The sequence below is a fragment of the Mus caroli genome, unplaced genomic scaffold, assembly GCF_978045245.1.
Source record: "Mus caroli unplaced genomic scaffold, Mus_caroli_1 scaffold_18, whole genome shotgun sequence".
Lineage (NCBI taxonomy): Eukaryota > Metazoa > Chordata > Mammalia > Rodentia > Muridae > Mus > Mus caroli.
Window position 1 is genome coordinate 8332538 of NW_028227273.1, and position 20838 is coordinate 8353375.

The 20838-nt window shown below is 45.9% G+C and overlaps 1 protein-coding gene and 1 long non-coding RNA gene across 2 annotated transcripts in view; one reads left to right on the forward strand and one right to left on the reverse strand.

The window, feature by feature from the left end:
- Window positions 1-20838, reverse strand: part of Prkce (protein kinase C epsilon) — a 481070-nt gene that overhangs the window by 198311 nt on the left and 261921 nt on the right. The window lies entirely within an intron of this gene.
- LOC110312511 (uncharacterized) lies at window positions 11353-17061 on the forward strand. Its single transcript, XR_002380061.2, has 3 exons — window positions 11353-11485; window positions 11585-11751; window positions 16361-17061. It is a non-coding gene; the product is annotated as an uncharacterized LOC110312511 (long non-coding RNA).

Sequence of the window (20838 nt, forward strand, 5' to 3'; positions counted from 1 at the left end):
ACAGACGATGCCCAGTGACAGCTGCGGCTGTGGTCATTGTGTAGTGTTATTCTTCCTGGGTCCTATTGAAAGCCTCAGTATGTCAGGATGGGATCATGGAGGTGAGAATGCAGGTAACAGAGGTCCTGTTTGAGGGGGCAGATCCACTTCGATCTGCTACCAGAGGATTTAACTTTGAATGGCTTATAAATTAGGATGCTAGCAGCTGCGCCCAGCAATTGAGTTACCCGCTGATTCTGAACTAAGTCTGTGTGGTGTTTTCCTTCACGCAGCGACTCAACTGTGTTCCAGAGAGAAAGGTAGGGCAAGCCAAGTGTGTGTTTGCAAGAAGTGCACCCTAAAAGGCCGTGGGAATTTGGAGGCATGGGGCTGTTGTGGTATGGAGCCGCCAGTGGGAACTTAGCGAGGAGTTGGGTGGAGAGATTTCAGAGCTCCGGGCCAGAGAGTATCCACGAGATGAGAACAAGGCCCACAGATGCCTTGCCAGCAATAATGTGAATTGCTTTTTAAAAAGAAATATTTCATGTTACAGGGGGGTCAAACCCAAGGTGGGTGCCATACATGTCAGGGAGGCCTGCATGGCTTAGGGTAAGTTTAATGTTGTCCTTTTGTCACAGGAAAAGTCCCAGGCAGGATAAAGGATTTGAGAAAGAACAGGAAGTTCTCTCTCTATCCATGGAAAGAGAAGGGGCTCTGAAGAAGCCTGGGGGGCATGAAGACAAGCATTGCCAACATACTATGGGACACCTCTGTCACCATGGTGTGATCCCCAAACCTAAATGTACAAGGATTTGTAAGTGAGGTCACCAGACTGAAGTTTTTTTTTTTTATTTTTGTTTAAGGTAAGGATGAATTTACATAAAGGAATGCAGAGATGTACAGTTTCATAAGCAGATGACGCCTGGTGACCGTATGCAGCAGTGTGGCCACCATTTAACTTGAGCTGCCTCTGACCCACTCAGTCAAAGACACCTAAGTCAGAGTTCAGATGTCAGCAGCACCAGCTGAGGAGATGGAACACATCTGTTCTCCACCGTCCTGGCGTCCTTTCTCTACAGTCTGACAACACCAGAAGCCCAGAGCCAGGGCTAGAGAGAAGACTCAACAATTAAGAGCACTTTCTGCTCTTGCCAAGGATCCAGGTTCAACTCCTAGCATCTGCATGCCGTTTACCACTATCTAAATCTCCAGTATCCGAGGATCCAATGCCCTCTTCTGGTCTCTGTGGGCACTTGCACACACGTGCTAAATGTGAACATATACAGGCATGCACATGCATGTACACACACACACACACACACAAACACACACACACACATACACATACACATACACATACACAAATAAGAAAATAAATCTTAAAGAATTATGGTAGCCAGGAATAGAAGTGCATGCCTATAATCATAGCACTTGGGAGGCAGAAGGAGGAAGCTTTTTAGTTTAAGGCCAGCCTGGGCTACATTATAATGAGTCTGCTACCTCAACAAAGTCCAGATGCAGGGAAGAACTGAGTCATGGACCAAGTGACTCGCCCCCACAGAGCTTCGCAGTTAATGAACCCAGACACACATAAACATGCGATAGACTCTAGGGATGTTAGCGAGCACCAGAACAGACCCAGAATGGCTGGATCCTTTCCATAAGGAACTCAGCCGATATCCGTGTCTCTGTGTTTGCATAAACCACACCACCATTTGGGACCTGAGCTACTAAAACCTGAGAGCAAATGGTGCTGCTTTTGCAGCCTGGATGTGATGATTCTGTCCTTTATGTTGACTTTCTACCCAGGACAGAGTCACTGCACGGTGGCTCCAGAATACCTCTTCTTCACTGCACACAGCTTCCTCATGGGTGCTCCACAGCCTCTGTGAACCAGGAGCCTTACTGACAAGGAGGAAACAAGAGAGCAGAGGAAAGACTCTTATGTGATAGCTCAGTGACAGGTTCTCAAATCCTGATGTCTATGGAGACATTTAGGTTCCTCCGTTCTCTTCAAAAGTCATCTGGGATAGTGGAATGAAAAACATTTACAGAGGAAAAGAAGTTTCTGGAAAGAAGTAATCCTGGTCTGTGTAATGTCAACAATTCTGAGTCTCTGTAAGAAGCGCAGGTTTATCCTGTGTGTGTAAATTCTACCCAATCTTCAGGGCTGAAGTTCAGATGGCACACCCCTCTTGGAGCCCTTCCTTAGCCTCCAGCTAGCCAGGTCTACCAAGAATGCCTACAGTCCTTTTGGTACGCATACTTTACAGGTGTATCTGCAAACAGCCCTTGTCACAGACAGACTGTTGTTCTCTTACTGGCTGACTGATGGCTCTGTACACAGAAAGTATAAAACATTTTTAAAATAAAAGAATAAGTGAATGAATGTTACTTTGCCTTCGTGTCTGTTTGTGGCAGTTGAGGGGGCTGAAACCAGAGTCCTATGCATGCTAGACTGGCACAGTTTAGGGTAAATTTAACTGCATGGAATTCTCCTCCTGCAACATTTAAAAGTAGTAAGATACCTACAATCCTACAACAGTTTCTGAAACCAGCCAGGTCTCCATTGCAGATTCCGTATTCCAAAATGCAATTGGTCTCTTTGGCTAAAATGATTTACCAACTTAGAACATGCTGTAAATGTTGAAGCAGTTTTTTTTTAAGATAAGCCAAACTGCATACATTTGTTTAGGTTTAAATGCAAAAATAAAAGGGCAGCAGCAGCAAGTTACTTCTGAGGTTCAGACCACACTTATACTATATCTTAAAGCACTCTCAGATATTGTAAAACGTCTTATCCAAAGCATATGTGATTTTTATTACTTAAGTAATGTTTAAAAGTGGGCTTTCCAGTTTAAATGCATGCTCACTTATTTAATCGTGCACTATAATGCATCCCATGGTTGAAAAAAAAATTGAGTTTCAAGATTAAGTGACTTTCTCAAGAAGAGATTGCCACATCAGGAAAGCGTCCCTTATGCAACAAAGCATGAGAGAGAGAGAGAGAGATTGAGATTGTAATCAAGTTCTGATTCTCCTTCCTCATCATTCTTCTACCAGTAACTTACTAAGTGCATAGCCTGGGCTAGCCCAGGACCTACTGTGAGACCTTCCATATCCCAAGGGCTCCTCATGCATGCCATACTCCATGAAGCACACCAATACTATTCAATAATGAAATAGGCAAGCATTTTTCTAGTTTCCATTCATCGAAACAGGCTCTGGAGGGGAAACTGGTTTTTTTATACTTAGTATTTTTCTCCCATTTGCATGGGTTAGAAACCAAACCAAATGACAGTGTGATGCTAATATTTTATTCCACCTTATGTTTGCTGAGGCATCTCAGGAACACCCAGACAGATAAGTATGGTCTTGGGTCAAAACCAATTCTTTAGTGTTTTTATTTTTCCTTTTTTTTTAACTTATGTAGTACAATGATTCATTTTTAAATAATACTTGAGAGAGAGAATTGATGTCTTATTGGACTGCCTTGTATGAATAGGAAAAATAAAAATTTGCCTGATTCCTACGGATCTTTCTCTAAGCAATAGTGTGTTCAGACTCTTGGGCTATACCAAGAGCACTTAGGTCTGTTTTCCAAGTCTTTGCTTTGACAGCTCTTTGGAAAGATGGCATCAACTTAGATAAAAATTCAGTTCCCTATGGCAGCCTCTTGCCTGGCCCTCCAGCAGCAAGAGCTTTTCAGCCTGTCAAGTAAGCTGTGAATTTATTACGATCCAGAAGATACCTGGCAGAACCGGCTGTCGGGCCAGCTTCAAATCCCAGGGCTCAAGTGGACCTTCAAAGTCGGCTTGTCAATAACCTTCCGTCCCTGGGAGTCCCTCTGTGGAGCCATCTCTGTATTCTCACACAGGACGAGTGACTGGAGCTACAAAACTCTGCAGGCTAAACCCCCTTCCCTCTCTTTCCTAATCCAGCTGTGCATCCTGTAAAGCCATCTGCCCTCAGAGTACCTTGTACCATACATTAAAATATCGATTAACTATGCAACTATGTCTCTTTCCTCTAACAGGAGCACAAGACCCTGCTTGGAGGTGTATCTGTAAGTCATTTATTCGCTTAGAAATTGGTGTCTATTAAGTTTCCGGTCACTGTAGCCCACTCAGTGAAGGGTATGAGACAGGTGTGAGGGCTGTGCCCATATTTGCTTTTGTGATGTGTATATGGTGAGGATGAGATATTACACCAATCTAAGCTGTTATGAGTGTCTGCGAGTGTGCAGATATATGCTGTATAGAGTGTGTGTGAGCACGTGACTCTGTGCATGGATCTGTAGACATGCTCTTGGACATAAACCGTCATCTTTGTCCTCATTCTGACCAGCCTGCTCTCTAGTCTTTCCACACTGCCTGGATTTACTCAGCCAGAGATCGCCAAGTATTTCAAATACCAGCAAAACATTTTATATTTTTCTTTTTCCCCTCTAAGCCCTCCCTCTATTCCTTTCTTTATCTCCCCCTCCTCCTTTTCTTTTCTTTTCTTTTTTTTCTTTTTTTTTTTTTTTTCATTTTTTGGTTTTTAGAGACAAGGTTTCCTATGTAGTCTTGGCTGTCTTGGAATTCACTCTGTAGATGAGGGTGGCCTTGAACTTAGAAATCCACCTGGCTCTGACTCCCAAGTGCTTGGATTGAAAGCTTGAACCACTAGTGCTTGGCTATATTTTTCTTATAAATTATAAGCATCTATTCTTAGCCATCTATACATTAAATATTAAAAACAAGTCTCTCTCTCTCTCCCTCCCTCTCTCTCTCTCTCTCTCTCTCTCTCTCTCTCTCTCTCTCTCTCTCTCTCTCTGTGTGTGTGTGTGTGTGTGTGTGTGTGTGTGTTTCTTAGGTAACAAACACAAGCCCAGGCAGAAGACCTATCATTTATTCTTCAAATCTCAGGAGCCTGTGTTGTTTACCAGGTGCTGCATATAAACTCCACTTGGCAGACCGATTTCCTTAAGCCTAACTTTCTCTGCTCTGCTCTGCTCTCCCTTCTGACTCCTAGAAACACATCCTGCTGAAGGTTAGGGATTGAACCTAACCTTTGTTTCAACAAATGCCAAGCAATGAATTGGGTGTGAGGTGTGTGTGTTATTTTGCCTATAATTTGTGTTGCTGTTGCAATTTCTATGGGGCAGAAAGTTCTAGAGGAAAAGATGAAAGCTGTGGATACTGAGATAAGCTCTAAAACATTAGACCACCAGAGTAAGAGGACTCTGGGAGGTCAGACTTGGGACAGAATGAATGCACTTGCTTGCAGCTCATTGGCAGGGTGGCTCAGTGAAGAGCGGGACTATAGCCACGCCTCAGAAATGGCAGCCAACGCCTACAGCAATAAATAGAAAACCCGCCTTTAAAGATGCACTTGCTAACTGTGCTCACTTAGGCTCACTATATTCTCTCCTAATGAAGCAGACTCGAAAATGGTAGAGAATTACGTACTGTAGCCACTGCTTTTGAAATGTTGAAAAATCAAGCTTGTAATTTGTATACTGATAGCCAATAGATAGCTAATGGTTTACAACCGCTTGAAACTGTTCCCTTTTTAAATACTGCTAAATTTTGCAACTCTGTATGCAAATACAACTTAATTTAAGAGAATGCACTGTTCCTTAACTTTATAGGACACTTGAGAGCTCATACTGGATCGCCTGGACCCCTTAGTAAAGGCAATGCCACAGCAGATTTCTATGCCAGGCAGAATATAGGCCTTACACAGGAACATTTGGCCACGTAATCCCATTCTTTACATCATCAAAATAGTAATAGCTTGAGATAACAATTTGGTATTTCTAGAGAATGTGCGAGTCAAATTGTAAAGACTTGTCCTCAGTGTCCTCAGGTTCTACCTCTACCACATAATGGTGTTAATCCTCGAGGACTTATGCTTCATCAACCCTGGCAAATGCATGTTACTCACATTTCTGATTTTAGAAAATTAAAATATACACGTGTGACTATTGATACCTTTTCAGGCTTTCCAGCTGCAACTGCCTTAACGGGAGAAGCAAATAAAAATGTAATTAGTCTTTGCCTGTGTTGTTTTTTTATGCTTGGTGTTCCAAATCAGATTAAAACAGGTAATGGACCTGGCTATTGCAGTCGAGCACTTGAGATTCTTTGTTGATAATTTAAGATTACCCACTTTACTGGAATCCCTTATAATCCCCAAGGACAAGGTATTGTGAAACAGGTATTGTAGAACTTTAAAACAATATCTTCATAAATAAAAGAGGGGGAGTTATATCTCATACACCTCACAATTATTTACATCATGCTCTTTATATTTGAAATTTTAAAATCTGTAGGCCTCTGAGTGTCTATGCCACCCTACAACCAGGCATATTTATGCCTAGGTGAAATGGAAGGATCCACATAATGGCACATGGCATGGTCTTGATCAGGTGTTTAATATGAGGAAGAGGGCATGTTTGTGTTTTTTTCTGCAAGAAGCTGAAGGAGTGTGGTAGCCGCCAGAGTGTTTGGTAAGACATGCTGATGCTGGGACAAAGAATGATGCTGGCCTGTGAGCTTGCTGAGTGCCCTGGCAATGGTGACTGGGAAGCTCTTTTGGACATCTGTTCCTGACTTACCTGTCCTTGCCTATATCCCAGACTGGACAAGCTGCCCTGCTTCAAGCTTTTAGACCTTGTGGGACAGAGAACATGGAGACTGTGGAAACTGACTTAGAAAAATTAATCAAAAGGAGAAGTTTACATTGACTCTTCTCTTTCCTTTAATGTGACCAGCTATTCTGACTCAATCATGGACTGATCCAGAAAATCAATCTAATATTGGAAATCACAGTCTTCATTTAGAAGGTTGACTCTGGACACTTTCAGAGACATGTTTGGAAGTTTGCTGCAGTTCTTTATGAAGATATGTTAGCAATAGATAAAATTGGGACAGGATCTGGATTGAACAAGTTTTAGTGCATGTGTTAAGGCTCCTAATCTTTTATTAATTGGCCATGTTGAAATAACTTTTGTATTTAATGTGAGTTGTAGTGACTGTACACATTCTAATTCTGTTAATGTGTTGAAATCTGACATGCCTATTATGGTGGTTTATCAATCAGCTTTTGATTTATTGCCTGTGAGTATCACATGACCTCGGTGTTCTGAAAAAAGGCTTGCAAATACTGGAAGAAGTGAGTCAGCCTTTAAGCAGAAGCAATAGGGGAGTGGGCTTGATTGTGGCTGCAATGGAGGCTTGAATTGCACTTAGCCCCACGGCTCCTGCTATTGCTTTGAAGCAAGAAGTTAAAACAGATACATTCATTTAGCAAAAAATGTTACTAATATTCTGAGCATTCACGAGGATTTAGATAGGCATTGGAACATCAAATTGATGCCCTTTGTGATACTATTCAAATTATTGGGGAGGAAGTTCAGAGTTTAAGAGTAAAGAGCCATCTCGAGTGTCATGCTAAACATCAGTGGATTTGTGCTACTTTTAAACTTTACAATGATAGTCACTATAATTGGGGAAAGGTTCAAGGAAACTTGCAGGGTATTTGGCATAATTCTAACACCTCTCTGGATGTTTTAACTTTGCATACCAAGATTATGATTTTGAAAAATGCTGCTCTGCTGAGCTTTGATGCTGCTAGTATTGCTGATAAAATTATTCATGGCCTGAGGTCAATGTTTTGGTCAAGCTTCAAGGCTGGCATAGATAGCTTGATCATGCTAGCCCTTCTCATCCTGGGAATACTTTTATTCCTGCCATTGTGATAAAACTTGCCTTTAACAACATCAATATCTTGGCGGACAAAATGCATGGCTTGGAACTGAAAATGGATCCCCATATACAGTTATTAATTGAACAGGTTGGTAAGCCAAGAACAGGTAAGATTCTGCACAGAGCCTTACCAACCTAAGACAGAATAGCATTGCTTTTGATAATGCACATTCCATGATGGGTAAAGAAGGCATTCTTGTCAGAATGACCTAAGACAGGCTCAGTCTTGTTATATCAAATAAAACCTGGGGAGATGTGCATAGTCTTTTGGGGGGCTGCTTCTAGACGCTTGGCGGGAATCTGACATCATCGGGCCAGGGCAGAAGAAGTAAACTCAAGCAAGACAGGAATCCGACTTTGGTCAGGACTGAGGAAATAGGCCCAGATTATGAACGTTTACACTTGAGTTAGTGCAAAGCTCAGAGCAGGCTCAGCTGAGGTATGTGTGGCATTCCTTTTGTCTTGGTCATCCTGACTAGCCCCTAGAAATGGTATTTACAGGATTTTGTTTATTGCCTTGCTTGTCCCTTGACCCAGAACTGATCTTATCATTTTGCATGTAATTAAAGTGGGATAAAAGCAGACTGGTAAAAAAAAAAAAACCTGCTTCAGCTTCAGAACTGGCTGGGGTCATGCTACAGTATTGTCTAATTGTCTCTTTTTCTTTTTAATCCCCACTCCTGCCTTGGAGAACCTGTTGACTGACTGAGCTGGCTTGGTCAGAAAACAGCTCTGAAAGTCTTAGAAATCTTCCAAGACAGGTGTGCAGATTGTCTTTTCTAGGAGAGCATGGCTTGAGATGGGGGAAGCCGAGCAGGTCACCTGAGGTCACCTGAGGCCAGAGCGACTGCACAGGCACACATCATACAGTGACTGATGCAATGAAGCCAGAGGAAGACACACCTGTCTCCTATCTGCCACTACTAGAGAGTCATCAAAACAAAACCGAAGGACCCCAATTACATTCCACACTTATATATCGACTGTCTGTGCCTATACCTTCTCTGGCCATCACCTGAGGGCAGTCCGAGGGACCAGACAGACAGGCTCAGAGGGCTTATTGCATGAGGTCTGGATCCCCAAGCTTTGGTATTTGTTTCTACTATTTTTTTTTCTAGAAGAAACCACAGGGAAGAGGTTCAGCCTGGCACTTCCTCTTTCTGCCATGTGAGCTCTGTGTTAGATCCCACCAGGGCAGTGGGGTTAGATGAGGTCAGAGCTAGTGTGCAGGGAGCCTATGGTGTCAGGTTCTAGAAACTTGCTTCAACAATACAGGCTAAGGGCAGAGAACTCAGTGAGTGACCAGAGAGCTTCCTGCCAGACCCAACTGGATGAGCAGGCTGGCCTGTGCCCTCAGGGGTTCAAGATCTCCTGTTTCAGCCCAAATGTTCCGGGCACTTGTCAAGCATCAAGAGGAAACTGGCCGATGAGAAGAAAGCAAGTCTCTCCACAGTGAGGACATTTATTTGTGCACGTGTGTATTTTGTCCTGGAATCTGCTGAGTAAGGCATGGCAGTGTGTTTGTGGTCCCCTTCAGCCAGGAAAGGGTGGCCTGGGTGACAAGGACGGAGGCATGAGTCCCTACGTGTGCAAGGGATGCCAATCTGAGTCACGTAAAGTTCAATAACTGTATCAACAGCTGCTGCTATGATTGGTGGGTGACAAATGACTTATCCACAACTGCCCAAGAAGTCAAGTCACAGAAACAAGGAGGGGACTTCCAGGGACAGAATGGAGCAAGTAAGAGAAATAGACTCCAAGACACCCAGGACATACTTGGCTTTTGTATGTTCCCTCAGTCGCTAGGGATATGTCCCTTTCACACTGTCCTTTCTCTATTCAGTCATCCTTGCTCTAAAAAAAACCCCACAGGAGAGTGAACTGAGAGACAAAACCCTTCCAGCCAGGCTGGCCACACATCCCTCCATTTATGCAGCCTTCCCTGGAGGCTAACTGTCTCCCAGCAGCCCTGCTCTAGGCAATGTGGACTCCAGTCATCTCCAGGGCCACGTGTAAACAGAGACAATCGTCCCTCGTTCCTAGAATGGTTAAGAATATAGAGAGAGGAGAGGTAGAAGTAGAGGGAGACTGAGTCTGGGCCCTCTGAGTGGCATTAACGGTGAGTCACAGAGATGCCCTGTGGCAGGGGGGAAGCTCCCCATGGTACCTCCGTGTTGTGTCTAGATTCCTGTAGTCACCTGCTCAGCTTCGGTTACTGGTGTCAGGAAGAGGTGGGTATCTACCCTGCAGAGTCAGTGAGCTACTGTCATTAAGAGCACACAGTGGGAACTCAAGGATGGGGACTGTCATTACAACAGTGACATGCACCCCAGAAGAGTAAACCCAAGCCACTGAAAATGTGGGGCCTGTCAGGTCCTTGTTACCCATAGCGTGTAGCCTGAAACAGGAAGCAGTAGGTGCTCTATGCAGGCCAACAGATGCAGTTAAGGCTGGACAGTCACAAGATTCGCTACAACACCTGCGCATATGTTTTTATTTAAGTTCAATTATAGAACTATATGCAAAATCGGGTTCGTTCTACATGTCTATAATCCTAGTACTTGGGAGGCTCAGGCAGGAGGATCCCTTTGCCTTCAAGACCAGTCTGAGTCCTATAGGGAGTGCCATGCCAGCCAACGCTCCAGAATGAGACTCTCTCTCAAAAAAAAAAAAAAAATCAAATCAAAACCAAAAACAAAACAGATACATAAATTAAAGGGAAATGTTTGAAAGGAGTTGAATCTTTTTTCCCCAGTCATTATGGACAGGTTTTTTTTTTGTTTGTCTGTTTTTTAATGTAAAGCACATAAGAGTCACTGCTAAATAAGCCCATAGAAGCAGGTCTAATTTCAAGTTCTCTGGAACTTGAAATGTCCAAGTGTGACTCAGGAGTACTGTGGAGCTTGCACGTTGCGACTTGCAGGTGTTTGTGGATGCCCGTTGCAGAATGCACATTTGAGATCAGCAGCAGAACTTGTGGGTTTGGTTCCTGCCCTGTTTAATAAGAACAGGCTGTGGTTTGGGGGAGATCTGTCAGAACTAGGAGACAACCTTCCCAATCCCAGTGGAAAAATCTCCCCAAGCTAAACGTGGCTGTGGGATGCTCAGCTGCTAAGATATAACGACGAGGCATACAAGGTACCACAGGCCTGTAGCCCCAGCTCTTGGAAGGCTGAGGAGGGAAGACCACAGTTCAGGGTCAACCTGGGCCCCATGGTCTGTATGTAGTAAAAAAAACTTTCTGAAAGACACATAGAGGGGTAAGGGAAGGGAAAGGACACAAAATTCAGAGAAGACGAAAAAGGAAGTGAGTCCTGCCGCTGTGTGGCTGCATTCCCCACAGCACTGTGAGCTTGCAAACCTGACGACACTTCCTGAAACTGTCCACCGAGTCTGGCCACAAGGGGGCATGAGAGCCAACGTCTTGGCTTTTGTTTTTATGCCCTGGATTCTCTCAACAGAAAACATGTTGGGGGAGGACCCAGAGGGCAGAGGCACTGCTGGGTGAGTCCTGTGGCTCACTGCCACCAAAGCAGTGACTCAGGCGGTTCATCCTTGGGTGTTTCAACACCATTTGAGAGCCGGTCCAAAGGTTTCCCTCACTTTCTAAGCACACTGCCGCTCTGCCCTGCCGGGGGAACACTTACTGCATTATTACACAGGGGGAGGGGAGGAGAGCAGAACAAACACCGTTTTCAATAAATTAGCATCTTAAGCGGACACTAGCAGAGCCAACCCCGAAGGAATCTGTGGTGGGTACAGAGCACATGCCCGTCTTCGGGGGTCGGGTCAGGATGGTGCCCTTGGCTTGAATGGTGGGTGTTGCTGGTCCTCAATGCCTACCTTCTTAGGTAAGAACCAAACCGCAACTACAGGGCTGCAGGCTGGCTCGTGGACTGCTGTACCAGCTCATCGGCAGAGAGAGCCTTTTGCATGGTGGATCTGTCCTCTCAGCAGCACAGGTGAAGACCCCTGAGACCTTGAGCCTCACCAGGTATCGCCAGGCGCCATGGCAGAGGTAAGGCAGCCTCATCTTAAATCACAAAAGGTTTCCGCCTGTCCACTGACTGACCCAGCAGCTGGGGCAGGCTGTCATCTCAAGTTCAGTTACGTCCTGACCTTGTTGAAAGATTTTGGGGAAAATTATTATTTTATTTATAAACTTGGAGTCGTATGTGAACTTTAAACTATTAATATTTCTGTTTGACTTTTGGATGAGACGTTACTTCAAAGATGTTCATAGCTCAAGGCCCCTCTAGGAGGAGCCTTCCCTCTGCCTCTCTCATTTGTCCAGGCCAATAAAATTCAATTCATTCAAAGGACGATGGAAAATAAGCACTTTGAACTGACAACATACATTCAAACTTGTAACATTTATCTGAAAACAAAAGCCTGCGTGTACACTCATTTAGCAATACCACGTGGCCACGGGCTTCAAGGCCTCTGCTTTTGAGCTCCGCACTGCCTCTCGTAGACAACAGAGCATGTGTGACCTCCAACGTTAGTATCTTTGTGGTAATGCTGACAAAGTGACGTGAACTCACACTTGTTGACCCTCATCACCAGTGCTTCCAGTACCGTACCTCATTGTTCTCTTGCCCAGAATTCAGTTTTGTTAGCAATTCTTCTTGAACCCTTCTTCACATTCAACTCAGTTTTCATAGAAACACCTCTCACACTCATTTATTTTGTAAGGTTACGTCACAGTTATGTGATCATTGTAGGAACAGTAAACACAAAGGACTTTTGACAAATATCCAACCAGAATAACGGGACACTTTGCAGGAAGGAGAGTGTGCAGGCAGTTACACTACAGCCAAGGGCCTGAGAGAAGTCCTCGGGTATTCCAGGAGCAATGGGGTGCAGAGTGACTACCCCAGCAGCTGGCAGCTTAGGACAGCAGTGGCTACCCTGTGGTGGAAAGGCCTCCAAAGGTGCAAATTCAGCCTTTGTAAAACAGCAAAACTCTAACCCACTAACTACAATTTAGATGCAACTGTCACGAAAAAAATAAGTGTGAGCTGAAATGGGATGGCGGTGCGGTGCAGGCCTGTAAGCCTAGCAGTTGGGAGACAGAGGCCGGAGGATTAGAAGGTCAAGGCCAGTTTCAGTTATTTACTGAGTTTGGGGGCAGCCTGTGCTACGTGAGTCCACGTGTCAAAACAAAAACAAGAGAAATAAGAGAAGTGAAAAAAGGGGGAGGAAGGAGTAGGGGAGGGTGAGCGGAGGGGTGGGGAGGGAAGGGGAGGGGAAGGAAAGTAGAGGAGAGGGGAGTGAAGAGGGAGGGAAAGGGGGGAAGGGAGGAGAATAGAGGGCAGGGGGAGGACAGGGAGAAGGATAGGGGGAGGAAAGGAGAGGAAAAGGGGAAGGCAGGAAAGGAGAGGGATGGGAAGAACAGCAGGGAGGGGAAGGGAAAGGGGAGGGGAGGGCAGGGCAGGAAAAGAGACAGGAGGGGATGGGAGAGGAGAGGAGAGGAGAGGAGAGGAGAGGAGGGGAAGGGAGGGGAGGGGAGGGGAGGGGAGGGGAGGGGAGGGGAGGGGAGGGGAGGGGAGGGGAGGGGAGGGGAGGGGAGGGGAGGGGAGGGATGGTATATAAAAGAAGGAAGTGCTTCCTCCAGTCTCTTGATCAAAGGCAACAAGAGCAGCCCAAGCTGTGCTACACGCAGATTGCTGTGCTACACGCAGCTTAGTTACTCTGGAGTCAAAACGCTACCCCAAGTAAGGAAGAAAGGACAGAGCACCATCTGAAAGAAAAACTGTAAAAGAAAACAAGGGTGTATATCCTTCTGGCCTTCAGGCAACAGGCAATGCGATTTTAACTGTAACACAAAAAGTACAAGCTGCAAAGGAAAAAGATCAATTCAACTACATTAGATGGGAAGTTTTGCTCATCAAAAAAATATATTTTCAAGAAGTAAAAAGGTAAGTCAATTATATGTTCGACAAAGACCCAGACCCAGAAATCTGCGGCTTCTTGTGGATCAATAGGAAAAAGACAGACAATCCCGTAGGATAATGGCTGAAAGACCTGAGTGGGCGCCATCCAAATGAAAATCCACAGTGCGCAATAGCTGCACAGAGAAATGCAAGCAGGGGAACAGAAATCGAGACCTGGAGGAGGTCCTGGGTGACTCTGTAAGAGCATGGTACACCTGCTCTCTCAGCACTTAGGAAGCTGGGGCAGGAGAATGACAAGTGCCAGCCAACCTGGGCAACATATGAACTTAAGGCCAGTGGAGACTCAAAATTTAAAAAAAAATAATAAAACTCATAGTAGAAAATAGCCAAACAAACAAAAAACAGCATGCTACACACACACACACACACACACACACACACACACATAGTGAAAGATCTGAAAAGAGGGACTCAGGTACTGTGTACTACAATACTCAAAGCAGCACTAACCCCAGTAATCTAAAGGAAGAAAACCACTCAAATGTCCATCAACAGCTAAACAAGACATGGTCTGAACATGGTGGAATACTATTCAGCCTTAAAAAATAGGAAATGCTAAAACACATTACAACATGGAAGGGACCTAAGGATGCCACACAAAGGGACCAACTAATTACAACCAAACGAACACCTGACTAAATTAAATCTGACTGAGCAGGACAGATGACGGCTGCCAGGGGTTGGAGAGACAGGCAAAGAAGTAAGTGAAGGCTGTGGTGTTTCTGTTTGGAAGGACGAAGCTTCCATCTGTTCAGGATGGACGGTGGTGAAGACTGCTCCCAGAAGGGAGTACTTAAACATCACTCCACTTAATGGTTCAAATGGCAAATTCAATGTTGAATATATTTTACAAAATTATTTTTAAAAAGTGAAATATACAAATCAGCGCAGCTAAAAACGGGAAAGAGATGATCAACCCCTAGTTTGGCAAGGGTGTGTGGTGACTGCAGGTCGCAGACATCAGGCGAGAGCCATGGGTCACCTGGAACACAGTATTTACCAAGGCTGTGCAGCTGTGGACTTTGAGACTCAGGAGTCCTTTTCCTAGGCAAACACGCAACAGCAGCACACATACTTGCAAACCAGCGCCACAAGCTACGATATTCACCGTGGCATTTATACTGCACAGCCACTGGACCCAAAACCACCACATCCCCACTGATAGTAGGACGGATAGATATAGTCTACCACAGGCAACTCGACAATGAAAATGAGCAAGCTATAAAAGACAAGGTGACCAATGGTGTCCCTCAGGAGAGTAAGGAACCATATTCTGTTCTTGGAAGTCAAGCATGGAGGAGGGTGGTGGCCTGGGAGGGAGCATCCCTGTATGAGTCCTGCTCTGCTTCTCCCTCTAGATGCTGAGCATCTCCGCTCTGTGAGGATTTAGCAAGCTGCACCCTTAGGGGCATTTTCCTGTCTGTGCTACTTGAATAAAAACTCAACAGAGGTGTCCTATGCAGCAGTACATGCCACGAAGCCTTCACTATAGAATCTTTGGGACCCAGAGTGTCCCAAACCTAGCCCTAATGGAACACTGGCAATGCAGAATACCACATGCAGTTCCAAGCAGAGTAGAAGGTATCAACAAGGAAGCTTTACACAAGGTCTAAGTTTAGGTTAGCCAGCGGATGCTACTGGAAGGTGTTTTAGCACATTTTCCTCCTCGAATTCATTCTGGCATCTAATCCCATTTGAATGTCCGAGAATATTCACCTGACCTCTCGGCTCCATGAACTCAGACGTTCTGCTCTGATTTCTCTGGTGCTGATGACACCGCATAGCCAGGTGTGTCATCAATATCAAAGCCATTTGTTTAATCACAGTACACCATAATGCTGAAGCTGTATAACAGTAAGGGACGTTCAGGCAGCTACAAAACAATAAAAACCCAAGCCAGCAGTACAGTGATGGAGGTGTATCTGTAAGTAAAAGAGTTACTTGAGCCCAGGAGTTTGAGGCCAGTCTGGGTAATATATAAGAGCCTATCTAAAGGAAATAAAGACCAACCAATCAAAATGAGGGCAACATGAATGCACCTAAGCATATAGATTTAAAGCAGGGCTGGAGAGATGGCTCAGTATTTTTTGGTCCTTGCTGCTTTTCCACAGGACATAAGTTTGGCTCCCAGTACCTATGTTGGGTGGCTCACAACCACTTGTAACCCTAGCTCTGGGAACGCAACTCCCTAGCTTCTATGGTCTCTCTCTCTCTCTCTCTCTCTCTCTCTCTCTCTCTCTCTCTCTCTCTCTCTCTCACACACACACACACACACACACACACACACACACACACAAACTAGAAAACAAATTTAAAAAGCTTAAAGCATTCTAGATGTTAAGCAAACTGCATAATGTCCCTAGCCTTCGTTCTGCAACCCGCAACTGGGGTCTGTCAGGATCTCAGAGTTGGTGTCAATGTCAGGGAAGCTACGAGAGGTACAGATAAGAATCAGGAGCACAGCTCTGTGCTTAGCAGCCTCTGAACAAGCACGGTAAGCATCCGTCAGCTAAACCCGTGGATACTGTGATCCAGAGCAGGGCAGTGGCCAGGAGAAACGTAGACACATCCCCTTGCCTGAGCTCCTCAACTATCCCTATAGCCACCTCCTGAGGAGCCACCAGTGGGGCAGCTCTGATCTCTCACCTGCTATCTCTTTTGTACCCGCAGATTTTTTGAGGCACACGAAGCCAGCCGTACAACGGATACATTAAGTGGATTCCTTCCAGGCGCTATGAATTACCTGCTGACGGTAGTCTCCCTAAATCAGTCATGAGACGGTCAGGTCCACGAGCAACCTGCAAGTGTGAGGCCATCTTCAGACTCTGTAAGAGGCATTTGTGCTAAAAGGTAGACAGCAGGAGCCTCCCCGGGAGTTGCCTGAGTGTGGACAGACGTTCTGGTTTCACGGAGCAATATATGATCACTGTCCTACCAGGAACAGGCAGGACAGGGTCCGAGTAGGACTGGATTCGGGAGTCATTCCTATGTTTGTGAGATTTATTGGATGTTCAAGGTGAATCACCAGGGACTATTCTGGATCTGTCACTAACCGTGTAATTTTGGTCACATTTTCTGAATACCCTCTGCCTCCACTCCATCTTTAAACCAACAAGCAGGAACAGCGTATCTCCAGACTTAATCACCCTGTGACTCTCTAACCCCATGTGTTTCACCGAAACAGAAGTCAAGCCCTTTTAACTCACCCCATGACATCATGTTCTGCTATCTTTAGACTCCATAGGTCCCCGCTTTTCTTCTGGGGTGTCACATAGCGTAACAAGCGGGCGACTGATATGCTGAGTTGGGAGTGTCACCTGCCTGCCGAGGATACTCGTAGACTTTGCTCACATTGTATTTTCCAGAAGTGACACCATGTAGCCTTTGGTTTGTCCATTGGTTTACGGAATGGTTCATAAATGCAAAGTACTTGGAGCCACCCCGGCCTAGACACTAGGCTGGACATCCAGGAACACAGTGCACTAAAGCCAGACCACACCCTCAGGGGTGGATGTTCTATGGAAATGCAGGAACTAAACGCAACTAATGTCCAATATAATTCTACAGGGAAGGCCTGAGCACGTAGAAGACAGAGGCAAGAGTTCGAGGGGGGGGGGTAAAGATGATTGATGCAGAAGGAGGGGAGACAGAGGCACAGAGACATGGAACTAGAAGACAGTGTTCCATGCAATTCTCAGAAAGAAAAAAAAATCACTGATGGATCTCCAGAGTAAAAAAGAACCCCCTGAGAGTTTGAGTTTTCTAAGCATCGAAGCTTTGGAGGGCGTCACAGTAGGACCTTTATTTAGCATCTCACTGCTAAGTCACCCACCTAAACACTTTTCTGTCTCCCAAAAAGGAGCAGATGCTCTCAGCATCTTTACTCAATCTTGGTTCCTGCTGCCCAAACATGGTCCCTGGGGTGGGGGTGGGGACTAAGTGGGAACTGAGCATGGCTACAAAGGCACAACATGGAGAGTACACACTGAGTAAGAATATTTATATGTGGGCATCTTTACTGGGAGGGACGCTCCTCTATCGTGTCTTAGTGTCTCAGACTAAGACTAAGGCGCAACTCATTTTTTTTTTCACTTCTCTAGTCCAATTAGCTGCATATTTTTAGCACGTGTTATATAAGGCTCATCTGCCCAAATTCGCTGGCTTGGGGCCTCTTCTTCCTTTCGTTTCACTGGTGGACTGACCCTCGTGGTAGGATGACGAGCGGATCATGACAAGTCTGTAAATAGCCTGCCCGGGGAGGGGTGGATGGAAAGAGCCCTAGAGATGAAGGGAGGGCTTGTATTTGGTGTGCCAGGGCTAAATCTAACCCTTCTAAAAGGGGAAAGCAAAGAGAACGCACAATTCCAGACTGAGCCGTAGAGCGTCATGAAAAGCTGCTCCGTCTACAAAGGGCACCAAGACGCAGAATCACAGCCAAGACAGGTGCCCCTCAGTGCTGCTGGAGAAGCCCCCAGGCGGCCTCTGTGGTGGCCAGGGCCTCTGTCAGCTGAAGCAGAGTTCAAGGCTGGTAGAGTGGGAAGTGGTTCCACTACCACAGAAAACGCGTCACCTTTCTCAGGGCAGGGTCAGCAGCCTTTCAGTAGAAGGCTCGTCCATCACTGCCATACCCTGCAAGCTGGAAGGGCTGGAAGGGAGCATGGACAACGATGTACCCAAAGAAGTTTCACTTTCTGTTTCAGTGTGAAGCACCAAGGCTATGAGTCTAAACTATGCCCAGGACCAGATTCACTTAACCCACATTCAATTTACAGAGATTACGATTTAGGCCATCGTACTTTGCCTAAGTCCTTCTAAAACAGCAGTTCTTGACCTGTGGGTCATGACCCCTTTGGTAACTATCTTCCAAAGTGTTTACTTTATGAATCATAACAGTAGGAAAATTACAGTTATGAAGTGGTAATGAAATAACTTTATGTTTTGGGGTCACCACAACCTGGGGAACTGTATGAGAGGGCCACAGCATCAGGAAGGCTGAGAACCACTGCTCTACAGCCCAGTACTTAGAGAACAGAGTCTAGAAAGGCTTTTAGGGATGGAAGAGAGGACCTTAGACGTCAAGGGATTAATGGCTACGGGTGCTGGCTTACAGCCCTACAGATGACATTCAGAAGCCAGTCAGCCTTCCCCCTAATTCTAGGCACATCACAAGCAAGCCTGAGTACACTGGGGCTCTTCACTCCGCACCGCCCAGGCAGGCCGACACCCTCTCTGTTCTTCTAGTGAAGGTGCCACAGTGGGCAGTTGCTTCCTCAGAAAGATGCACCTGTGTAAAGTCCTGGGCACGTCACAGACCATCTGAAGTCATCCGACAGCTAATGGAAAGATAAAGTGGTACCTTTCCCCGACATCCATCGGCAGGTAGCAATTACGGGCTTGGCTACGGAATGAGATGACAAAATTCCCATCTACTGCAGGAAGGAGGGCTAGCTCTCTTCAAGAGACTGCCTTCCTGCTGACGCACAGTTCTGGGGCTGAGTCTCCTTCTCCAGTGCCCTCTCCCCTGATCTGAAGTGGCATGGCAGGTGGCATACCCTTGGGCTAGCACTTACAGCTGGGTGCTGCCTGTGAACACGAGGTCCAGGTTCTGCCTCGGGTGCTAGAAACAGTCTCAGGCATTCTTGTCAGACAGAGCTGGACTTTCATCTCTTTGCTGTGCAACCTTGAGGGAAGGTGTTCTACTTACACAATACTTTTTGACTATTTAAAGCAGAGGAGCTAACTCCTGCTCCCCAGGGAGGCAGTGAGGATTCTACCAGGTATTGCACATGGAGGTGATTAGCACAGAGTCTGGCCCAACAAGGCAATGTGCAGGGGTGTCTGCATGCGTGCATGTGCAAGCATGTGGTGTGTGTGTGTGTGTGTGTGTGTGCTGTGTGTGTGCATGTGCTGTGTGTGTGTGCTGTGTGCATGTGGTGTGTGTGTGCTGTGTGTGTGCATGTGCTGTGTGTGTGCATATGCTCTGTGTGTGTGTGCATGTGCTGTGTGTGTGCATATGCTCTGTGTGTGTGTGGTGTGTGTGCATGTGGTGTGTGTGTGGTGTGTGTGCATGTGCTGTGTGTGTGTGTGTGGTGTGTGCATGTGGTGTGTGTGTGTGTGTGTGTGTGTGGTGTGTGTGCATGTAGTATGTGTGTGTATGTGGTATTGTGTGCATGTAGTGTGTGTGTGTGTATGTGGTGTGTGTGTGGTATGTGTGTGTGTGTGTGTGGTGTGTGGTATGTGTGTGTGTGTGCATGTGGTATGTGTGTTTAAGTATGTATGTGTGCATGGTATATGTGTGTGTGTGTGAATGAGTATCGGTCCTTGTTACACTTTCATGTGCAATGTTCCTCTATAAGCTTATGTGCTCTTCAATCTTGGCTCTCAGTTATTTACTATTTTGGGAGGTGGCAGAACCTTGAGAGGTGGGGCCTGGTTAGTGAAGGTGAGCCATGGAGCCCAGGACTTTGAGGGTCAAAACCAGGCTCTATCCCTGGTCCCAGCTCTTTACTTCCTGTTTTAGTTAGCACATGAGAAGGTCTGTCATAGGCTTCTGTCACAGCATGCCATCCCTGCGACGATGACCTGACTCCTAAGTTGCTCGTCGGTGTCTTGTTAGAACAGTGGAAAGGGTAACTGACAGCCCTCCAACTTCCTGGGCTCCAACAGCAAGGAAAACAGCTAAGCTCATCAACTCACAAATGAGCTTTTGGCTCCCTTTGTCCAACACGCTTGCCCTGTGTAGACACATGCCGCAGCCGTCTCTCTTCTGTGTGCGTGTCCTCAGCCCAAGCACCCATACTCAAACTCTCCTGACAGAACCCCTTGGGCCTACAGAAACCCTTCTTGGCCTGAACACTTCCAGCAACACTTATCTACAACAGTGACAAGAGTCACAGTGGTATAAAGGGAAAAAGGCACTGATGTACAAATCCTTATAGATCTTAGCCTACCTTTCAACCAGAGACAATTAAAGACAAATATGAACTGGGCAGTGGTGGCGCAACACCTTTAATCCCAGCACTTGGGAGGCAGAGGCAGGCAGATTTCTGAGTTTGAGGCCAGCCTGGTCTACAGAGTGAGTTCCAGGACAGCCAGGGCTACACAGAGGAAACCCTGTCTCCAAAAAAAAAAAAAATCAAATATGATTA